General features: G+C 33.6%; 1 pseudogene; it reads left to right on the top strand.

Moving 5' to 3' along the window:
- Positions 1-425: 425 nt before the first annotated feature.
- On the top strand, positions 426-1,491 carry LOC143623905 (dehydration-responsive element-binding protein 3 pseudogene; annotated as a pseudogene).
- The last annotated feature ends 5,076 nt before the right edge of the window (positions 1,492-6,567 follow it).

The raw sequence follows: 6,567 nt of genomic DNA, 5'->3' as shown, positions 1-6,567 counted from the left end.
TTCGATTTCAAAAAGTACATGTATGTCACTAATAAAAAAGAACACCACTGTTCAAAGATTCAAACTTAGGTAAGATAGACTATATACATATTGTTAGCCTTTAAATAAACTATTTACTATAGCTATATATAGTAGGTTCTACTGGTTATTTAAGTAAATCTAATAGGTGCTGAATTAAATGCTCTTACATAAAAGTAGCATAAATTTATTATAGTAATAGACAAAAAAGATAAATCTTATGATGATGTAAGGATGGAAAGATGGAAGACAAAACACAATGGGTAAACAAACAGTGCCAAGTGAATCTTTGAGAACTTACTAGGAGTAGTTTCAAAAAGACTGGTGAAATTTTCTTAAAAGAACAATGTGTTATGGGCACTTGTTTGTTGTCAAGGACCCCATCCCTCTCTCTATATTATAAGTAGCTAGCTGTACAGAACTCATTGGAAAATGAGGGTAGAAATCTAGGAGTGAATATCCTACTGTCTTCACTCTGATTAAACACGCAACGACACAATCTTTTAATCCCATAAAGATCACAAGTTTCTTTCAATCTTTATTGTCCTTTCAACCAAAATTAACATACAAAGAAACATAATGTGCTCATGAGTACGGCTCTCTTTCACCCTATACGTATGCCCTAATGAAGAATTCACCACCTTATAATTCTCCTAGATCAAATCAACCTATACCCGACTCGAAAAACCCCGAAACCAGAACCGTCAAAAGAACCCGTGATTCGAGCACCAAACATCCGGTATACCACGGTGTTCGAATGAGAAGTTGGGGCAAATGGGTGTCTGAAATCCGCGAGCCAAGGAAAAAATCGCGCATTTGGCTAGGGACTTTTCCTACGCCACAAATGGCCGCTCGGGAACACGATGTTGCCGCGGTTAGTATCAAAGGGAGTTCGGCTATTCTTAATTTCCCCGAACTCGCTGGATCACTTCCGCGCGCTGTTTCGTGCTCTCCAAGAGACGTGCAAACCGCTGCGGCTAAAGCCGCAGCCATGACGGAATTCGACTCTCCATCTTCGTGTTTAGAAACCGCATCCGAAGAACTTGATGAGATAATTGAGCTTCCGGATTTAGGGTCGAGTTTTGACTCGCTAGAGCTAAAGAGCGAGTTCGTGTACACGGACTCGCTCCTAGACGGGTGGTTGTATCCACCGCCATCAAGAAGGTAAGTATGTTTCTGGGCAAGAACATATGATTTCAACTGCCTTTGAATCTTCATGGTGGAATTATTAGTGTTTTTATCTTTTTCAGATTCTCACTTTTGCTTTCTACTGTTTTCACTTTGGGCACTTTTATTTTTTTTCATCCAAGTGACACCTTTTGTACGTTGAATGTGTAAATACGTATAATTTTTCTAAGCAAAAACATTAGTTCACATAAGTTGACTTCATGTGGCAAATGTTGTGGATGTCATGTATCATTTCTGAATATACATCTTTAATTGCATGAAGTACAAGCTTATTAGTTGGTAGATCCTCAAAGCTCCACATCATTTGTTTGTATTATTAAACTCTACTGAAATCCTTCTATTTGTCTAAAACTGTACATTAGTAACATTATAATACTTAAGACACCATGAACTCATGAAGGTCATATATGTTTTGAACAAATAAATCAAGGCGTTGCTAAAGGTATTCTCTTTCTTCTCTTTTTTAGTATTAGACATATAGTTCATGGTTCAGTTTTTGCGGTTTTTGGGTTAAACTGTGAACCGAACCGATAGTAACAGTTTTTTATTCTTGTAAATCAAAACCAAACCGTTGAATTCTTAAACCGAACCGAACCAAACCGTTCATTACGGTTTGGTTTCACGGTTTGGGCCATGAATAATTTAAAATATTTAACGTATATAAATACAATTCGTCCATGGTAATGTTAAAACACAATCTTTCCAGAAACATGAAAATACATAAGAATAACTGGCCTGAGATTCCGAGTCATCATAAAGTATATATTGATTTAAGGTTTATACTTTAATGAAGAAAATTTAAAGGTTGATTCATTGCAACTTGCTATTGCATTTGGAAGTTGGGCTCAACCATTTTTCAATTAGTGTTTAGTTAATAGTATAATATGACGATTAAACAATTTTCATATTTAAAATAAATATTGATATATATATAATATGAAATATCAATAAAATTAAATATATATTTAAATTAACTATACGGTCCTATCCGGTTTTGTACGATTGTTTTGTTGATACAAACCGTAAACCAAACCGTTCACTGCGGTTTGAAATAATTGAAACCGACTGACCGAAACTTGAAGAAAAAACCAACCGTGAAACCGAACCAATGGTCGGTTTGGACGGTTTCACGGTTTCAAACCGAACCGTAAACACCCCTAATATATCCTCTTTTAGGTTTTACATTAATACAATTCAATAACTAATTTCTTGGTTTTTTTTTTCATTTTATTATCTTTTATTAATTTTATTTTTAAAACACATATTCTAAGCTCTTTTTTGTTCACTGTTTTTTAAATAGTTTTTAGAGATAGTTTTATTTTTTAATACAAATTTTATATTGTTTGTTAGTTAAAATAACAAAAAACGAAGTAGTGTATTCATGTAATAAACTGCCTAAATTTTATACACTAAGAATAAATTATCTAATGATATGCGATATATAATATTTTAACATAGAAGTATTGTTAGAGGTGAATAATATGCCAAATAAAATTATTAAAGTAATTGAGAGTTCATAAGAAAGGGTATGACAAGCAAGGAAGATGAGTACATTTAGTCTAACCCATAAATCATGATTATAAAAGTAGAAGCTTGTTCTTATCAAACAATACAAAAATACGGAAATATATGTAGAGTTGTACAATATAGCACTATCAAATATGCATGAATATGTTATTTTCTGGATTATACATGTTAATTAGCTTGGTTATATTAAGAATGTAATTAGGGAATACAATCTCTTTTAACAACGTTTCGAACTATCTTAAATACCTATTACCTGAATGAGTCTTTATGATACGGGCCGTTAACTGTCCATATTGATTTTGACGCTCCATGCATAACTCATTCAGAAACACCATCAAAGAGAAAATCCATCACTATAGAAAAACTTTTTTAAGTAAGATTTCAAACCTAAAACCTTAAAATTCAAAATATTAATATCATTCTCGTGTCATTGGAGAGAAAGCAAACTAACACTAATATTTGAAAGACTTATGGCTTTATGGGACAACCAAATAGAGTCTGGTATTTCAAACACGTGTGCTAACCTAATAAAGCATGCTTTTTGACTTCCACAATGAACGAATACCGAATAAATCTTTTAAAAGAATGCACCAAAGGACATGTAACAAAAAGTACTAGGTTTTAATAGTACTAGGTACAAACACCAATAATTCCACCATAAAGATGCATTAAAAAACTGTAAACATGCGATTGTCATTCAGAAAATTTAGTCACTATTAGAGGTAAAGTTTCATTATATTATGATAGAAATACTTTACCTCAAATTAACACCGTTAATAAAAAAAAGACGATGGAAGGGATGTAATTTATCTTGCTAGAAAACCATGTTTGGTACAGAGAATGGAATTGTAGAGAAATGGAATAGAGAAATGGAATTGCAGAGAAAGGGAATTGGTCTGGAGAATGAGAATTGACTATTCTGTTTGGTAGTACAAAGATTTCAGTAGAGAAATATAGCTGAGAATCATTTCTCTTGTTTGGTACATAGGAAATAAACAGAGAATTATATCAACTTTATCATTAGCACAAGTATTTTTTTCATAACAAATATTTATTAAAAAATAAAAAACATATAAAAAGATGCATAAATTCCAACCAAAATATGCATTGATCAAACCAATTCACATACAAAATATAGTTTTTAAGCAAAAAACATCAACCATAGTTAAAACCAATTCACATACAAAACATACTTCAACCATACACAACTGTCCCATTGAAACATCGGTATACAACTCGACCATCTCAATTTTCTCTTCTATTGTCAACGCAAGAAAAGAACGTCCTAGATCCACATCTTTACCAATCAAATGAGCTGCTTTGAACCGTTTTTTCGTAGTGATACCTGGTAAAGCTTTCAACTCATCACTAACCTTTTCATAGATTTCACGAGCCTCCATACCTTCTTTGCTAAGTTGTTCACCCACCATCTCCCCAAATCGAAGCAAAACTTCCTTGATATCTTTGCAAGACTCTCGATATATCTCATCTGCATCCGTGCTTCTACCTCTTTTGCGCTTGCTTGTTACACTTCCTGTTTGTCCTTCAGATCTATCAACATTTGGAACGGCTTCATCAACAAAATCAAAGTCTTCAATATCAACAGGTGAGCTTTTTTGCGTCTCTTGAACATCATCTTCTTCTCCAAGGTCAACTGCTTTACTACCAGTAGCTCTATCCTTACCGAATATGGTACACAATTTGTCATAGAAAGGAAATGACTTGTCACGAAAATTCACAGCACCTTTGTGAGACTACAAGACAATTACAAATAAATTAGACTAAAATTTTAAAATCTAAAAAATATATTTTTTAGAATATACCTTCACGTATTCATTCCAAACACTATCATCGGCAATAATACAACATTTTTGTTCATCCCAACCAAACCCACTTGTATGCACCATATCATATACAATGCTAAAGTGTGTCTTCCATGTCTTCATCCTAGACTTTATATGTGGTTCTGCTTTGAGGCCAGAGTTAGGAAGACTTACATCTAGCAATTGTTGAACACCATTTAAATAACCTGGTTTGAATCCATTGTCAGCACCAGCATACTTTCCGGATGCATGTATCTCCATTAATGCATCAATTAGCTTTGCATCTTCATCATTTGTCCAGGTATGCTTGCTCCGAGTAACTCCTCTCACTATATTTGAATCTGCCATGTCTACGTACAAATGCATAATTATACAATTAAAAATCATAATTCATGTAACTACAAATACAAATATAACAAGAAACATTAATAAGAAACAAATAAAGTGCATAAATAAACATTAATAAGAAACATCCTTGGTTCTACAAATAAAAAATACATAATTGTCAAACATAATTAAGAAACATTGTTGGCACGCTGCGCACGCATCGCAGTCCAACTATTAAACATTTCATTAGCAAGAAGGTCTCTACGATCGGTCCATTCTTGTAAGGGCTCGATCATAGAAATAACACTGTCATGGTCATTTGCAGGTTGTGTGTGATTTACTGGGATTTCGTTATCAAGAGGGTCTTCACTCATTGTTGTTCGTATGAAATTGTGCAATAAACAACAAGCAATGATGATACGTGGCATGGACTCTATGGGACGATATGAGTTATCACGCAAAATAGCCCATCTATCTTTAATCATTCCGAAACATCTTTCTATAACATTCCTGGCCGATGAATGTCTCATATTAAAGAACTCCTTAGCATTCGTAGGAGGACGAGACCAATCGTTAAGATGATAACGTTGACCTCGATATGGAGTTAAAAATCCTTCACCATTTGTATAACCAGCATCACAAAGGTAGTATGTTCCTACAATTAACCATAAACTCTATGTTAATTATCATACTTAAATCTATGTATATTCTTTGAAAATTGTCTATCACATACCCGGAGTTATTTTAAGACCATTGGGTCTACTGATTGCATCACGCAAAACTCTACTACAGCTGCAGAACCCTCCCATCCCGCTAAGACATACGTAAATAAAAGGTCTCTCGTACATACTCCGAGTACGTTAGTACAAATCTGCCCTTTTCTTGTCCTATAAGGTTTTCTATCAATAGCAGGGACTTTAACTTTAATGTATGTTCCATCTAATGCTCCTAAGCAACCCTGAGTTAAAAGAAAACATTACTTACTAATTTATGTTAGCAAAAAATATCTTTAATAAAAAATGTGTTTGACTAACCTTAAACCATTTCCATCTTTCATCAGTTTCATTATCTGGCACTGGCACGGGTGACTTGTAGAGTTCTTTGTGTAATCGACATATAGCATTTAAGACTAACTTGAAATACCAACTTACAGTTTCCCCGGACCGATGAAATCTGTTAACTAGTATCCTATTCTTTGCATTATGAGCAAAGGTATGTAAAAACATAGCAACTTGCTCATCAACTAGCATGTTTTTACTATTCTTTAGTCCCCCTCTAGTTTCTAGCATATCACAAAGTGTTGTAAATGCATGTATATTCATTCTTATGTTAACAACACTCGTAACATCACTTTCATAAACCATCCTCACCATGTTTTCACGCCTATTATGGTAACTCATTAAATATTTTGTACGTAAAGTCATTGACTCAATCGACCGACTCAAATGATAAGTACACAACATTCACCAACGAATCGTAACATAAATGACATAAAATGCACCTATGGCAACTATTCTTTGTCTGGAAGGTGATCTTGCCATCTACACATAAAAATATAAGAAAATTCAAGAAAAGCAAATAACTCCAAAATATAATCCAAATATTAGCAACAAAGTAATCATGAAAGCAAGAAAAATGATTACAGGCTACTTTATTCACTGACTTGCTGAATGTTGTTTAATTG

This window comes from Bidens hawaiensis, unplaced genomic scaffold (genome assembly GCF_021521415.1).
Source record: "Bidens hawaiensis isolate Kalapana, Puna unplaced genomic scaffold, B.hawaiensis_p1.1 tig00003590_1, whole genome shotgun sequence".
NCBI classification, from domain to species: Eukaryota; Viridiplantae; Streptophyta; class Magnoliopsida; order Asterales; family Asteraceae; genus Bidens; species Bidens hawaiensis.
Note: the sequence above shows the minus strand (reverse complement) of the source record. Positions and strands in the feature narration are given on the sequence as shown.